Consider the following 17,656-nt stretch of genomic DNA (forward strand, 5'->3'; position numbering starts at 1 on the left):
ACACTCTCGAAATAAGAACTTAACCTATCTCTGTGAGAGAACTATCATGAAATGTTGCTTGTCAGATGGAACCAGCAATGATATCATGGCAAGGATTCCGTTACATTGTGATGTCATAATGGGGTCTGTTGACAGCACTGAGCACATCAGCACATGGTGAACATTCATGAAAGCTTTTTGATTCCCATATAAAATCATAAATGTGTGATGAATTTGTAAATATATATATATATATAAACTCAGCAAAAAATAAACGTCCCTTTTTTTAGGACACTGTCTTCCACAGATAATTCGTAAAAATCCATGTAACTTCACAGATCTTCATTGTAAAGGGTTTAAACACTGTTTCCCATGCTTGTTCAATGAACCATAAACAATTATTGAACATGCACCTGTGGAACAGTCATTAAGACACTAACAGCTTACAGACGGTAGGCAATTAAGGTCACAGTTATGAAAACTTAGGACACCAAACAGGCCTTTCTACTGACTCTGAAAAACACCAAAAGAAAGATGCCCAGGGTCCCTGCTCATCTGCGTGAACGTGCCTTAGGCATGCTGCAAGGAGGCATGAGGACTGCAGATGTGGCCAGGGCAATAAATTGCAATGTCCGTACTGTGAGACGCCTAAGACAGCGCAACAGGGAGACAGGACGGACAGCTGATCATACTCGCAGTGGCAGACCACGTGTAACAACACCTGCACAGGATCGGTACATGCAAACATCACACCTGCGGGACAGGTACAGGATGGCAACAACAACTGCCCGAGTTACACCAGGAACGCAAAATCCCTCTATCAGTGCTCAGACTGTCCGCAATAGGCTGTGAGAGGCTGGACTGAGGGCTTGAAGGCCTGTTGTAAGGCAGGTCCTCACCAGACGTCACCGGCAACAGCGTCGCCTATGGGCACAAACCCACCGTCGCTGGACCAGACAAGACTGCCAAAAAGTGCTCTTCATTGACGAGTCGTGATTTTGTCTCACCAGGGGTGATGGTCAGATTCACGTTTATCGTCGAAGGAATGAGCGTTACACCGAGGCCTGTACTCTGGAGCGGGATCAATTTGGAGGTGGACGGTCCGTCGTGGTCTGGGGCGGTGTGTCACAGCATCATATGACTGAGCTTGTTGTCATTGCAGGCAGTCTCAACGCTGTGTATTACAGGGAAGACATCCTCCTCCCTCATGTGGTACACTTCCTGCAGGCTCATCCTGACATGACCCTCCAGCGTGACAATGCCACCAGCCATACTGCTCGTTCTGTGCATTATTTCCTACAAGACAGGAATATCAGTGTTCTGCCATGGTTAGCAAAGAGCCCGGATCTCAATCCCATTGAGCACGTCTGGGACCTGTTGGATCGGAGGGTGAGAGCTAGGGCCATTCCCCCAGAAATGTCCGGGAACTTGCAGGTGCCTTGGTGGAAGAGTGGGGTAACATCTCACAGCAAGAACTGGCAAATCTGGTGCAGTCCATGACGAGGAGATGCACTGCAGTACTTAATGCAGTTGGTGGCCACACCAGATACTGACTGTTACTTTTGATCTTGACCCCCCTTTGTTCAGGGACACATTATTCCATTTCCATTATTCAATTTCTGTTAGTCACATTTCTGTGGAACTGGTTCAGTTTATGTCTCAGTTGTTGAATCTTATGTTCATACAAATATTTACACATGTTAAGTTTGCTGAAAATAAACGCAGTTGACAATAAGAGGACGTTTCTTTTTTTGCTGAGTTTTATATATATATATATATATATATACCGTATACAGTTGAAGTCGGAAGTTTACATACACCTTAGCCAAATACATTTAAACTCAGTTTTTCACAATTCCTGAAATTTAATCCTAGTAAAAATCCCATCTTAGGTTAGTTAGGATCACCACTTTATGTTAAGAATGTGAAATGTCAGAATAATAGAAGAGAGATTGATTTATTTCAGCTTGTATTTCTTTCTTCACATTCCCAGTGGGTCAGAAGTGTACATACACTCAATTAGTATTTGGTAGCATTGCCTTTAAATTGTTTAATTTGGGTCAAACGTTTCGGGTAGCCTTCCACAAGTTTCCCACAATTAGTTTGGTGAATTTTGGCCCATTCCTCCTGACAGAGCTGGTGTAACTGAGTCAGGTTTGTAGGCCTCGTTGCTCGCTCACGCTTTTTCAGTTCTGCCCTATAGGATTGAGGTCAGGGCTTTGTGATGGCCATTCCAACACCTTGACTTTGTTGCCCTTAAACCATTTTGTGTGTGTGTTTTGGAGTGTCAGTGTAGTATGTGTAAGTGTATGGTTAGAGTCCAGTGAGTGTATATCGAGCCTATGGAAGAGAGTCAGTGCAGAAAATAAGAACAAATGTGAATAAAATAAGGGGGTCAATGCAAATAGTCAGGGTAACCATTTGATTAACTGTTCAGCAGTGCTATGGCTTAGGGGTAGAAGCTGTTAAGGAGCCTTTTGGCATTCCGGGACCGCTTGCTGTGCAGTAGCAGAGAGAACAGTCTATGACTTAGGTGGCTGGAGCCTTTGACAATTTTTAAGGCCTTCCTCTGACACTGCCTGGTATAGAGCTTGAAGAATATTGAAACGAATAATGGGCAAATGTTGCACAATCCAGGTGTGGAAAGCTCTTAGAGACTTTACCCAGAAAGACTCACAGCTGTAATCGCTGCCAAAGGTGCTTGTACAAAGTATTGACTCAAGGGTGTGAATACTTATGTAAATTAGATATTTCAGTATTAAATGTTCAATACATTTGCAAACATTTCTTAATATATGTTTTCACTTTTTCATTATGGTGTACTGTGTGTAGCTGGGTGAGAGAAAAACATATTTAATCAATTTTGAATTCAGACTGTAACACAACGAAATGTGGAATAAGTCAAGGTGTATGAATACTTTCTGAAGGCACTGTAGACAAGGATGGGGGCTTGGGGTTTTGATGGGAAAGGTCTAGGCTTTACAGGGAAGGACCATGGTTAGCAGGGTTGGCCTTCATTCCATTTCAACTCAATTAACTTAAGAGTCAAATGCAGTTCATGAGTTCACTCAGTTCAGGAAACAACAATATCATTGAATTGGATTTTCTACGTTTTCAAATGTCCAATTGCTACATTTGCTGAGCTGAGCCAGACTGGAATGGAATCAGAGTTTTGCAGGCAGATCACCCGTGATACAAGTCAGTATTCGACATCCATCCATGGCTGAGGATGTCAGGATATGACGTGGAAACCGGCCACCAGGGGCAACAGTGAGCGCTGTTACCTTTAAGTAAGTTTTGGTTTTTCTAGGACATTGTGGATGTGGATAAGCATCTGCCTCTGACTCCAAAGGTTTCATGGTTGAATCCAGCGATAGAGTGTCAATTTTGATAGTTTTGTTATAAGCCTATCCCAAACCTTAACCATTTGGAGTTAATGCCTAACCTTAAGATTTCTGAGTTAATGCCTAAACTTAACCCTAACCTTAAAATCCGGAGTTAATCCCTAAATTTAACCTTAAACACTTTGAGATTTAACGTTTGGAACAACTTTGAAATTTGACGTTTGAGAAACATGGATGAACGTCTAACTCTGATGTGAGACTGAGACCTTGCAGAAATGTTGACACTTGCTGATAGATTTGTGGATCCAGGATCACATGTTGGGATGTGGCTCCCTCTAGTGGTACTTTTCCATATAGACTTACCCACACTCCAGGGTTTCGACCAGGGTTTTATGTTAATGTCAGCTCTAAAGACTTATGGTGACGGCATAAAATTTGCATATTAAGTTGTTGCTTTGTGAAGGTTAAGTTACAGATAATTTTATGTAAAAACAGCTGAAAAGAACACAGAGCATTGCCTTGGCCCCAAATGAGAGCAGGGATCCATGGGTAAAATATGGGGTAAATCTGATGTAAATGCACCATTAGAAGCTGGATGTAGAAACCAATGGTATAAACTCTGGGTGGTCGTGGTTGTGAGGCACCATCTTTTACTTGAGCATTATTTAGGTCACTGTAAACAAGGGCAACAAAGCCCAAATCCTGTGATAATCAAACAAAACAGAAAATACAACAACCACTGTTGTAATGTGTGGCGGAAAGAAGCATACATTATTTTTGTCCCCACTAGTGACTACCCTTTTCCACTTGTGCTCTAACTAGCTATCCCCCTTTCCCTTTCTTTAAATATTCTCATGAATGGATTTCACATGAATTCTTGGTTATTCCCATCTATGCAAATGGTATGTCTGGCATCTAGTGGTGTTTTGCAGTATGACTGGAGTCCTGTCTATCTCTAACATGCTGACCAGACCAGTTGCAAAATAAATGAACACATACATGTTATTCAATCATTGCACGTGCGCAAGCATCTGCTTAGCCAGGTGCTAAAATAGAACTTGGTTCTATTTGTGACACTGGATGCGCTTCAAGTCCTGTATCTTCCATCTCCTCATTTGTTTTTAGGAGCATATATCAAATCAAATTTCAAATCAAATTTATTTATAAAGCCCTTCTTACATCAGCTGATATCTCAAAGCGCTGTACAGAAACCCAGCCTAAAACCCCAAACAGCAAGCAATGCAGGTGTAGAAGCACGGTGGCTAGGAACAACTCCCTAGAAAGGCCAGAACCTAGGAAGAAACCTAGAGAGGAACCAGGCTATGAGGGGTGGCCAGTCCTCTTCTGGCTGTGCCGGGTGGAGATTATAACAGAACATGGCCAAGATGTTCAAAGATGACCAGCAGGGTCAAATAATAATAATCACAGTGGTTGTCGAGGGTGCAACCTCAGGAGTAAATGTCAGTTGGCTTTTCATAGCCGATCATTCAGAGTATCTCTACCGCTCCTGCTGTCTCTGGAGATTTGAAAACAGCAGGTCTGGGACAGGTAGCACGTCCGGTGAACAGATCAGGGTTCCATAGCCGCAGGCAGAACAGTTGAAACTGGAGCAGCAGCACAGCCAGGTGGACTGGGGACAGCAAGGAGTCATCAGGCAAGGTAGTCCTGAGGCATGGTCCTAGGGCTCAGGTCCTCCGAGAGAGAGAGAAAGAGAGAGAAAGAGAGACAGAGAGAGAGAGAGAAAGAGAAAGAGAGAGAGAAAGAGAAAGAGAGAGAGAAAGAGAGAGAGAGAGAGAGAGAGAGAGAGAGAGAGAGAGAGAGAGAGAGAGAGAGAAAGAGAGAAAGAGAGAAAGAGGGAGAAAGAGAGAGAGCGAAAGAGAGAAAGAGAGAGAGAAAGAGAGAGAGAGAGAGAGAGAAAGAAAGAGAAAGAAAGAGAGAGAGAGAGAAAGAAAGAATTAGAGAGAGCATACTTAAATTCACACAGGACACCGGATAAGACAGGAGAAATACTCCAGATATAACAGACTGACCCTAGCTCCCCGACACATAAACTACTGCAGCATAAATACTGGAGGCTGAGACAGGAGAGGTCGGGAGACACTGTGGCCCCATCCGACGATACCCCCGGACAGGGCCAAACAGGCAGGATATAACCCTACCCACTTTGCCAAAGCACAGCCCCCACACCACTAGAGGGATTACTTCAACCACCAACTTACCATCCTGAGACAGGGCCGAGTATAGCCCACAAAGATCTCCGCCACGGCACAACCCAAGGGGGGGCACCAACCCAGACAGGAGGATCACGTCAGTGACTCAACCCACTCAAGTGACGCACCCCTCCTCGAGACGGCATGGAAGAGCACCAGTAAGCAAATTGATATAAAACATCCCCACTAAATGTTTTTAAATGCTCACGAATTTCTACAAAATGAGCACAAATTTATTTTAAACATGGCTACAAATTATGAAACGAGCTCACGAATTGTAAAACGTCCACGTACTGTAATATACATCCACTATACTTTTAGTTTTGGATGTTATGATGATATTCCCTGGAGGTCGGGGCCCACAGGGCAGGTGCCCTGCGTGCCCATTCGGTAATCTGGCCCTGATCATGAAATTAAACTACAGGTATTGTTGTTACACATCCTCACACTGTCTTGGAGGATAAAACTGAGACTGTAGCCAGCTTCCATTTTACCTAATTTTATTGTCCAAAGAATGTTCTCATAGTCCAGAAGCATTGGATGAAAATCCACAATGTTGGTGCCATACAGGAGCACTGACCAATCTGCCTCCAAAAGAGGACTGCTGGTTTTGAGGATGGTGTGGAGGTCAGTGGTTGATGATCTGAGCACCCCCTGAGATGGTGAGTATGGTTTCAGTAGACCACTATTGAGCTGGTAGATCAGATAGGAGCTTCGAGGAAAGGTCATTTAGTGCTTTGAATGTGGTTCATATTGCCTTATAGTGAATTCAGGACTTGGACAGGGAGTCGATGCAGCTTAAAGATGCATTTACATGGGGGTTTGGATGATAGTGTCAAATTTCTTAGAATGAGCGAAAATATTAGAGTTTGGGGACTGGAGGCGATAATAGTCAAGTTGGGAAATGTGCAAATATTTAGATACAAACATATAGTCAAGTTGGGGATTATTCAGATATTCCTGTTGAAAAAGAGAAAAGACAGAAAGATATAATCTTACAGTATATTAAATTCATCCCATTGGGCCAAAACTGGTTGAATAAACGTTGTTTCCACCTCATTTCAACAACAACAAAAAAATCTATGTGATGACGGTGAATCAATGTGGAAAACACAATTGGATTTTTTTCACCCAACTTTTAACCAACATTTTTGGTTAATTTCACATTGGTTGATTTCCCAAATTTAAATCAAAACTAGACATTGAACTGATGTCTGTGCCCAGTGGGATTGGAGTTCTGTAATCATATCAGCTCATTTGTCATACTTCTTCTAATCATCCAGAGAGAATGTACCTTTCTTTGAGGTTAACCTTTGAGATGACCTCCCTCAAGGATTCTCGCTCTTTCCTCGGAGCGAATTTGTCCCACATTTTAGCAAAGTCGCCATTGGGGGCCACGTTTCTCAAGATATTGCGACCATGATGCCTGTGGACAAAGATATTACTATCATCTTAAACGTGCAACATATCAAATAATTTCTCCTGTCTGTGATTAAAAACAGTACTCAAACGATGGCAACCTGAGAAAAAAATATCCCATCAAAATAAGACATACATTAGGTCGAATTTGCAAGAGGGTCGAGAGCCGTGCGTCCTGCGAAACACAACCCAGCCAAGCCGTACTACTTCTTGACACAAAGCCCGCTTAACCTGGAAGCCAGCTGCACCAATGTGTCGGAGAAAACACCATACACCTGGCAATCAAGAAACGGTCAGTGAGGTCTTTCTTCCCCGACAGGAGACGAGCCATCCCCATGACCTCAGCCAGTCTCTCCAGGTGCTGAGCAGTGCAGCTCCTCACCGCAGCGTTACGGTGGCTGAGGAAGGAAAAACAGAGCACATCAGTTACATGTCATAGAGATACATGAGTTAGGAGACGAATGATAATGGATTGTATTGATGAAGTCTCATCGATGGATCAAAATGTTCAGTAAGACTTTATATTAAAGTCCCTTAATATACCATTTATAAACTGTTTGTGAAGAGTTCAATTACCATTTATTAATCATTATTCCTACATTTGTAAATGTCAATGAGAAATCTATAAATAGTTATTTACACATTTATAAACGCTATTTTAAATGATTTGTTCATGATTTATCAGATAATTAATAAGGTATTTGATCATAGTGCCTTGTATATGATTTCATAATGTTAACCTCTCTGGGCTAGGCGGAGTGTGGCAGACGAACAAACGATTGGACAGTGCAGTTAAATTAACAAGAATTTAAGCTTTCTGCCCATATCTGTCCTGGGAAATGTTTTTGTTACTTACAACCTCATGCTAATCACATTTGCCTACATTAGCTCAACCGTCCCGCGGGGGGGACACTGATCCCGTAGAGGTTTAATATCATAATGTTTCTTAAGACCTGCCTAAATGAAAACATGTGAATATTTGTGATGGTGTATATTAAATTGATTGACTTTGTAGTGTGGTAGTATTTGATATATAACTATTTATACATTAAAATGTTTATCTTTTACGCTATAAAGATACTTAAAATATGCAAGCAAGCATTAGGCAATGAGTTGACATTGACTAGCAAGAATTGGACTGAGAGTGGAAAGGTATTTAACATTATGAAATCATATACAAGGCATTAACAAACATTACAATGCAATACCTTATGCATGATCAGAGAGGGAGAGAAGTCATAGCCTGAAAGGCCATGCCCCAAGAGTCGCTGGGGTAGAGAGAGAGAGAGCGTATCTCACTAGCGCAGGTCAGGAACAAAGAAAAAGAGAGAGACAATGAATCTAAGACTCTTAAAAGCCTCTGAGTTGTTAAAATAAAACAATGTGAGTTGTTAACCAATATGCTACTATAAAAGTGAACTTCCAATCAGATATCAGACCTACAGATGTAAACACAACTGAAACTCTGCTACCCAGAGTGGTAACGAGGGGGTTGGCGAGATAATTGAAATTATAAACCCGGTGGTTCGAGCCCTGAATGCTGATTGGCTGAAAGCTGTGGCGTATAACCTACCATTTGGTTTTGAAATATTGAAACCAAACCATATGATTTGAATGAAGTATTTAAGTAAACAACAGGAAAAGGTGACTGTAAGAAGCACTCATAATTTCAAATAGGCTACATGTCGTATTAAACAGCATATAAACACTAAATAGGTCAGGAGTCAGACATGTAGCCTAATATGAAATGTATTTGTAGTAGAATTAAAATGGTTATTCCATCAAACTTCAAATTATTAGAATAGTACACAACGCAGAACAGAACAACCAGGTTCAGGGCCAAAGCCCGCGAACGGTTTCCAAGTTCAGACAGAAGGGGGAGTCAGATCACTTTGATCGCCAGGAACTTTACTTTTGGTGTCCATTTTTAATTGTTGCGCTACTGGTGCTGCCTGTTGATGTTAGGTGGGCAGTTACAGTAGCTGAATGATGTTAACATCTTCGGGTTTTGTTTCATTAAATATATTTTATTTCATCTGGGTGCTTGCTTCACCTACTAACACCCTGGTACTATCCGTAGCTGCCGTTCTCCTCAGTCCGAGAAAACACTGAGAAAGGTGTGTCTTGCAGATTACTCCTTTGCAGAAGTCCATAACGAGAAATAAATAAAACATCCCAAGGTTAATGCTGTAGATATTGTTATAAGGGAATGTGAGACTTTAGAAACATGTAACGTTCAGAGTTTTATTGTTGTTATTAATATAGTTTACAGAGTGCTAAAAGTGCTGCTGTTGCTAGCTAGCTAGCATGCCTTTCTGTGATGCAGACGGTTAGCTGAGCTGGTGCGGGCGTTGCATTATGGGAGATGTAGTTTGGTCCTCTAAGGTCTGAATGGGATAGAGGCGATTTCACGTTGTAACTTGTTTGTGCTGCAGTGTTTTTTGTAAATTAGTTGTTTTATTTTGGTACTGTCAACACTATGGCGCACACGCGCAGCCAGTTTGGGTTCCGTGTAAGCTCAGCATTTACACAACATTTTGTTGTATTAAATCGTTATAGTCTATAAAATTGCACATACATGCTGATTGACTTACTTAGAATTAAATACAAATTAAATGAAAAATGCCTCATTAGGCTCAGTCTACAGTGCCTTTGAATTTATTTTTAGAAACATGAGTTTGGCCAGAGTCTGTAGCTTCAGGCTCATGTGATTGTGCCTGGAGAGCAGGCCAGCCGCAGAGAATACGCTCTCAGCTCTTGCAGAGCCACTTGGGATGCTAAACACCGTTTGGGCCACTAATGCCAGGCTGGGCAGGGATGCATAGTTATTTTTATTTTGTTCTGTAGGTAGGCCTAAAGGATTTTGGTTGAAATATCTCTATGAAAACAGAACGCTCCTTGAAAGACGTAATAGAGTTAACATGCCCTCAATGATGGCCTAATGTATAGATAATAGAAGGAACATTTTTTAGAGATTATTTTTTGTTCATAAATAATGTGCTAAAATGACACACTTAGCTAGCTACCCACCTCGTTCCTTTCTGTTAGCATGTACGCGTAGTAAGTACATGCTTTCGGGATACCTGTCTTTTCATTCTTTAGTTGTGGACACTACATAACCGCACTCCCTCTCTTGCTCTTGGTCCTCATCTTTGTAAGTCACCTTGATTTTTCACCTGTGTGTTTTATCAGCTTCTTTATGAAGATATTTAGAATATTAGATGACAGTAGCTAAAGCAAGGTGCTATAGCAGCACACAAGTAGACTACAAATGCATGCTGGGCCGGGCATGCCTTGAGCTTGTAAAATGAGTGCTACTGGAGCACTACTGGAGCGAAATTGAAGGGGGCGAGAAAGCCGAAGCCCCAGCCTCTGGGAAACTTGCTCCACGATCCAGTCAAATAGGGCAAGCTCCACTCCTCACTCTGCTCACATACTCTGGCATGGCCACACCCTAAGTGGGACTGACTGTGCAGCTATCTGTATCTCAGTCAGACTTATCGCTTTGGAGCCTATTTGTGCTCTGTTCTAACAAATCTCGCTGCGCATCATGTAGAAATGACCTAGTCTGATCATGCTCTTTTTCAAATGCTTGAAGTTCTGCTTCCAATTGCTCTATGTTGCACTCTGATTTCCTCTGGGAAGTTCATCAGTAGTTTGCTGTGTTGCTATTAGTTTTTCCCCGAGTAAAAGCGCAGCAAGCTTTAGAATGTATTTTTTCTTATGCTTGTCAATAGACTGAGTATACAAAACATTAAGAACACCTTCTCTTTCCATGACAGACTGACCAGGTGAACCCAATTATTGATGTCACTTGTTAAATCCAATCAAATGTATTTATATAGCCCTTCTTACATCAGCTGATATCTCAAAGTGCTGTACAGAAACCCAGCCTAAAACCCCAAACAGCAAGCAATGCAGGTGTAGAAGCATGGTGGCTAGGAAAAACTCCCTAGAAAGGCCAAAACCTAGGAAGAAACCTAGAGAGGAACCAGGCTATGAGGGGTGGCCAGTCCTCTTCTGGCTGTGCCGGGTGGAGATTATAACAGCACATGGCCTAGATGTTCAAATGTTCATAAATCCACTTCAATCAGTATAAATGAAGGGGAGGTGACAGGTTTAATAAGGATTTTTAAGTTTTGAGACAATATGGACATGGATTGTGTATGTGTGCCATTCAGAGGGTGAATGGGCAAGACAATATTTAAGTGCCTTTGAACGGGGGGCTAGGGTCATTCTGTTATATCCGGTGTAATTCTCCTGTCTTTTCTGGTGTCCTGTGTGATGTTATATATGCTCCCTCTAATTCTCTCATCTTTCTCTCTCTCTCTCCCCTCTCGGAGGACCTGAGCCCTAGGACCATGCCTCAGGACCATCTGGCCTGACGACTCCTGAATGTCCCCGTCCCTAGTCCATCTGGTCGTGCTGCTGACCCCGTTTCTGCTGTTCTGTCTGCGGCCATAGAACCCTGACATGTTCACCAGACCCCCCGCACCCCCTATGTTTGGTATACTCAGTGTATATTGCCAGTACTAAAGAATTTCATCCCTATTCGAATCAAATGTGAGAACATTCTTGCCTTTTTGATCAAATCATTAATACGAGTCGATTACCATAATTCAAAAATGTAGATTGCTTGCATATTCGCCATCACATAGGCCACATGTTCGTTATATATGTTAATTTTACCTTTTTTTAACTAGTCAGTTAAGAACAAATTCTTATTTTAAATGATGGCCTAGGAACAGTGGGTTAACTACCTTGTTCAGGGGCAGAACAACAGATTTTTACCTTGTCAGCTCGGGGATTCGATCTTGCAATCTTTCAGTTACAAGTCCAAACCGCTAACCACTAGGCTACCTGCTGCCCCAATAGAATAATAGAATAGAATAAACTCAAATTTAGTCCAAAGTATCTGTAAGATATATCACATCGGGGTCACCATTTACTGTAGTGTCGAATTACAGGAAATTAACTTTAATATGCACATGTTTCTCTCCGCAGTCAAGCCATAATTGTTGGGAACCCGCTTGGTGGGGGGCCTCCCAACCAAATCTCCCCAAGAGGCTAAAGAGGCTAGAGCCGGCCCTGCTCTGGAGCATCACTTTCATATAAAGTGTTAACAAATGTTCTCGTGTAGAGATGATACACATCCACTGCAAATTAGGTCCCGGACGATACCAGTATCCAAAACACGAAGTGGATAAAAGTTCTTTAGGAAAACAGACGTAATGTTGGAAACAAATATCATTATGTTGTCATCCTGAGTAATATTTATTTATTTTCCAAGCTGTATCAGACAATATTTTACATACAGCAGGTTTTTAAAGGACCAAAGAGTGAGATCTGCTATGCGTTTTCATTTTTGCCATTGAAAATATATTGCAATACTGGTATTGTCCCGGCCCTAATACAAATTTTCAATCTGTCACTGGCCCAGGCGGTTGTCCCTACGTGCTTCAAGACCGCAACCATTGTGCCAGTGCCGCAGCAGTCGACCGCATCAAGCCCGAATGACCTCCGACCTGTTGCACTCACCCCCACGATCATGAAGTGCTTCGAAAGACTGGTTTTGGCCTACCTTAAGTCCTGCCTCCCTCCAACACTGGATCCCCACCAGTTTGCCTACCGACCGAACAGGTCTGCAGAGGACGCCATCTTCACAGCTTTACACTCTTCCATGACAAAACCAACACCTATGTGAGAATGCTGTTCATAGACTTTAGCTCAGCATTCAATACGGTCATTCCCTCTAGGCTGGTCACCAAACTCCATGACCTAGGGATCAGCCCCTCTCTCTGTAACTGGACTTTGGACTTCTTGACCAACAGACCCCAGTCTGTCAGGTTAGACGACTTCACCACCTCAACCCTGAACCTGAACACTGGTGTGCCGAGCCTCTTCCTGTACTCCCTCTTCACCTACGACTGAGTTTCTGTACACGGTATCAACACCATCGTCAAGTTCGCAGACGAAACCACGGTGGTAGGTCTGATCAGTGACAATGACGAGTCAGCCTACAGGGAGGAGGTCAAGCACCTGGCTGCATGGTGCGCTGACAACAACCTGGCCCTCAATGCAAAGAAAACCAAGGAGCTCATAGTGGATTAACAGGAAGTCTAAAAGCCGCAGCCACGCCCCAGTTCTCATTGATGGCACTGAAGTGGAGCGTGTGCCCAGCTTCAAATTCCTGGGTGTCTACATCTCCGATGACCTCTGCTGGACCCGCAACACCTCAACCCTAGTCAAGAAGGCGCAGCAGCGCCTGTACTTTTTGAGGAGGCTGAAGAAGGCCTGCCTGTCTCCCAAGATCCTGGAGAACTTTTACCACTGCACGGTCGAGAGCAATCTGACTAACTGCGCCACAGTGTGGTTTGGCGGGTGCTCCGTGGCTGACCGGAAGGCCCTGCAACGGGTGGTGAAAACCACCCACCACATCACTGGTGCCCAGCTCTCTGCCATCGGAGACCTCCAGCGCATCAGGGACCCTTCACATCCATGCCACAAACAAAAGGTACTGCCTCTCAGGGACCTTGTTGCACTACTCTCTTTGTCCATTTCACAGTACTACTGGACTCTGACATTGCTTTGCAAAATCTGATTAAGGACATAATTCAGTTGTACATGTACATGTCTACCTCGGTAACCTCATTGCTGCTCTCCCTGCATTTCAGTTGCATGCCTCCTTGCACTTTCAATTTGCCTTCATTGCACATTTAGACTTGCCATTTGCCTTCATTGCACATTTATACATCCCACTTAATAACGTACTTAGTTATTTTACTTTTTACTACATTTTCTGCACTCTTTTATTTGCACTTCTGGTCAGATACTAACTGCATTTCGTTGTACTTGTACTTGTTCAATGACAATAAAGTTGAATCTAATCTAATGTGTGGTATACTTAAGCGAGCAGTGACCATTTTGCACCAGAAAGTTCACTACATATCAATTATCTATTGCATTGTCACATCAGGTCCGTTTGGAGTGAATCCTAACCTCCATTCGAGTCAACCTTTCAATGTGAGACAAAGTGAACATTTGTGGAAGTCCGGATCTACCCCTTAGTGAGTGTTAATTGACCCCTCTCCCTCTTTACCTCAGCCCACCGACCAGCAGGGCATTCATGACACGGGTAGGGGTGCAGCTCTGCACCATGTGACCCAGGGCAAAGTTGGCGGCCTGCCGGATGAAGTGTGTGTGCAGCAGCACGGTCCGCCTCCATCACTGTCCATGGCCCTCTGGAGGTGAACGTACATGTCACCCAGTGTGGCCATGGCAGCACAGGACACTGCAGAGCGCAGGTTCTTCACCTGAATCATAATAACACGCACAGGACCAGCTATTAATGTTGAGCAGTACAACCCACGAACATCAGAAACATGACACAATAATTTGGATTGTTCTCCAAATGTAGCAGATTTGTGCAGATGAATGAATAGGGCAGTGAATGAATAGAGCTACCTCATTTATAATGGCAAGGCAGATATCATGGAGTTTAGGCATCAGTATGTCCATGTGGTTCTGAGCCATCACACGGAGAGAGGTCAAGCCCTCGATCTTCTTCTCCCTGCAAGTCAGTGAAAGAAACGTAAGCAATTTCCACAACATTTTCCAAAAACATTATAAAGATGTTCATCAATTAGGACTCTGGTCTCTTAATTTCAGAAGTTTCTACGCTCTGTAGCTCAAATCTACATTTCCAAGGACACTACACTGTGCTTCCTTTAGCCTAGCTCCATTGGTCTTGTCTACAGTGAATGCTCACCAGTCATCAGAGGCAGAGTGGAGCAGCTTGAAGGTCTTAGTCAGGGCCTGCTCTGGGTTGGACAGGGGCTGCAATCTGGCCTGGTCCTGACTTTTCTTTATTTGGCCCTTTGGCTCACGGCTGCCTTCTTGTCTATGGGTTGACAGCAGACATCTATCTCTCTGTGAACTGTATGTATGTATTTATGCATTTACTCATTTCCATATCTGTTTGTAGCTTTTAACACTAGAACATCTTAGTTCATTATGATTTCATTTTAAATTTAGCACACATTTTTTGGTGCTCACCCTGCTCAGAAGCAGGGTCTAATTCGCCTTGAGCAAAGGTTATCTCACTGTGCAACAGGCAAAGCAAGTGTGGAAAAATGTCTTAGCCCTGGGCTAAAGCCATTTGTGTCCCTTCCCTTCCTACTATCAGTCTACCTAGCTTCATCTCCCTGTCTAATTTAAATTAGTGTGAGTACATGAGAGGGACTGACCTGAGCCGGTGTCAGCCTTTTGCAGGCTAAGGAACCTTGTAGGCCGAGGCAGTTTGCTCCTGGGCTTGGTAGGGGGGGGAGCAGGCCTGGGTGGGCTGTCACGCGACTTTACCGGGGTCCCAACATCCAAGTAGTCACGGAGCTCCGCAGGGGTGTTCATATCCACTGAGCTCAGGCTTCCCAGAGAGCTGGTGGCTATTTCCCCCATGGACATGGCCGAGCCAAAACTTCTCCTGCCCATGGCCTTCACCTCATGTACCACCTTTGGCGTAGACAAGAAAAGAATGCTCCCATCATAGAAATGCATATAGAACTAGTATATACATAAACTAATACACAGAGATCCTTAATTCTAGGATCTATTCTATCATGCCGTCAAAGAGAGTATCCTTTCTAACCTGTACCCCCGCACACTGTACCCCCTCAACTAACCTGTACCCCCGCACACTGACTCGGTACCGATACCCCCTGTATATAGCCTCGTTATTGTTATGTCATTGTGTTACTTTTATTATTATTATTATTATTGTTTACATTAGTTTATTTGTTAAATATTTTCCTAACTCTTCTTGAACTGCACTGTTGGTTTCACAGTATGGTCTACACTTGTGTTTTCACAAATTTTCACATTTACAATAAATTGAAAGTCCATCCTACCTTCCAGGCCTCCTCCTTCAGGTGAGCCTCAATGTCCCTCACCTCCTCCATCAGGTCAATGGGTCCGTTGTTGTCAGCACAGCCCTGGTCCAACTGGACTTTCAGGGCTTTGACTCCCCCGCCTGCCCTTCTTCTTCTTGCCCCTCTTGGAGGGAGCTCCAGTGGGAGGGACGGGAACAGGACGCACGCTACTGCTGCTGAATGACTTATTTACCTGGATGGACTCCAGAGAGTGAGATCCGGGTCGAACTTGGGCTCCGTCCACCCCCACCACGTTCTTCAGTGGGGCCAGAGCTATGTGTTCAAGCCTTCGTGGCAAAGGCCTCGGTGGAGCTTTCGGCCGCGGAATGCACTGAATAGAGGGGACGAAGTGGTGCGCGAAGGTGCTGCCAACCCCGATGAGAGCAGTCCGGACATAATTCTCATGGATAGCACTTATCTTTCTTTGCTTTCCTTCCATGGCCTCTCTCTCAGCTCTCTGCATCTGCAGAAGTCTGGCATCACTGATGAAGCCCCGATGGCCCTCTGGGATTGGGTAGCTCTCCTGATAGCCCTGGATCACAATGGTATAGTATGAAATGAATAGCAGAAGTGAAGTAGTCAAAATAGTTTCTACAGTGTGTCATATAAAGCTTTTAAGCTAAAGATGTTATGGATGTAGGCCTACTGTATGTCTATGAAACCACAAAATAAACACAGTGATATTTTTGAAAAACGTTTGAAATACTGATGAGCCTTACAAAACTTGAAAACCTGTCCTGGTCATCCTGTTGGATTAAAGCCATGTTTTGCTTCCTCAAGTTTTCGATGACGCTCTTCATCTGAGAGTTCTCCTTCTGGAGTTTGTCAAACTCACTTGATTTTCTTCCTCGATAAGCCATTGATAATAAATGTTAACACTCTCAAAATAAGAACTTGACCTATCTCTGTGAGAGAACTATCATGAAAATGTAAATGTAAATGTAAATGTTGCTTGTCAGATGGAACCAGCAATGATATCATGGCAAGGATTCCGTTACATTGTGATGTCATAATGGGGTCTGTTGACAGCACTGAGCACATCAGCACATGGTGAACATTCATGAAAGCTTTTTGATTCCCATATAAAATCATAAATGTGTGATGAATTTGTAAATATATATATATATATAAACTCAGCAAAAAATAAACGTCCCTTTTTTTAGGACACTGTCTTCCACAGATAATTCGTAAAAATCCATGTAACTTCACAGATCTTCATTGTAAAGGGTTTAAACACTGTTTCCCATGCTTGTTCAATGAACCATAAACAATTATTGAACATGCACCTGTGGAACAGTCATTAAGACACTAACAGCTTACAGACGGTAGGCAATTAAGGTCACAGTTATGAAAACTTAGGACACCAAACAGGCCTTTCTACTGACTCTGAAAAACACCAAAAGAAAGATGCCCAGGGTCCCTGCTCATCTGCGTGAACGTGCCTTAGGCATGCTGCAAGGAGGCATGAGGACTGCAGATGTGGCCAGGGCAATAAATTGCAATGTCCGTACTGTGAGACGCCTAAGACAGCGCAACAGGGAGACAGGACGGACAGCTGATCATACTCGCAGTGGCAGACCACGTGTAACAACACCTGCACAGGATCGGTACATGCAAACATCACACCTGCGGGACAGGTACAGGATGGCAACAACAACTGCCCGAGTTACACCAGGAACGCACAATCCCTCTATCAGTGCTCAGACTGGCCGCAATAGGCTGTGAGAGGCTGGACTGAGGGCTTGAAGGCCTGTTGTAAGGCAGGTCCTCACCAGACATC

General features: G+C 43.4%; 1 protein-coding gene and 1 long non-coding RNA gene across 5 annotated transcripts in view; both read right to left on the reverse strand.

The window, feature by feature from the left end:
* Positions 1-6,016: 6,016 nt before the first annotated feature.
* Positions 6,017-17,656, reverse strand: part of LOC106585511 (TOG array regulator of axonemal microtubules protein 2) — a 29,739-nt gene continuing 18,099 nt past the window's right edge. Inside the window, exons 7-10 of one of the 3 annotated variants that reach the window (XR_006763454.1) lie at positions 14,052-14,134; positions 7,089-7,350; positions 6,828-6,959; positions 6,017-6,493 (exon numbers count right to left, since the gene is read on the reverse strand). The gene's annotated coding sequence lies outside the window, so the exon portion shown is untranslated. Of the gene's footprint in view, positions 6,960-7,088; positions 7,351-14,051; positions 14,135-17,656 lie in introns of all 3 variants that reach the window. The other 2 variants (XR_006763453.1, XR_006763455.1) reach the window with 2 other exon arrangements.
* On the reverse strand, positions 14,177-15,885 carry LOC106586259 (uncharacterized). 2 transcript variants are annotated; one of them, XR_006763458.1, is made up of 5 exons: positions 15,856-15,885; positions 15,199-15,460; positions 14,721-14,852; positions 14,417-14,522; positions 14,177-14,265 (listed from the first exon to the last, which is right to left on the reverse strand). It is a non-coding gene; the product is annotated as an uncharacterized lncRNA (long non-coding RNA). The 2 variants fall into 2 exon arrangements; XR_006763457.1 differs by having other exon boundaries at positions 14,721-14,888.

The sequence above is a fragment of the Salmo salar genome, unplaced genomic scaffold (genome assembly GCF_905237065.1).
Source record: "Salmo salar unplaced genomic scaffold, Ssal_v3.1, whole genome shotgun sequence".
NCBI classification, from domain to species: domain Eukaryota; kingdom Metazoa; phylum Chordata; class Actinopteri; order Salmoniformes; family Salmonidae; genus Salmo; species Salmo salar.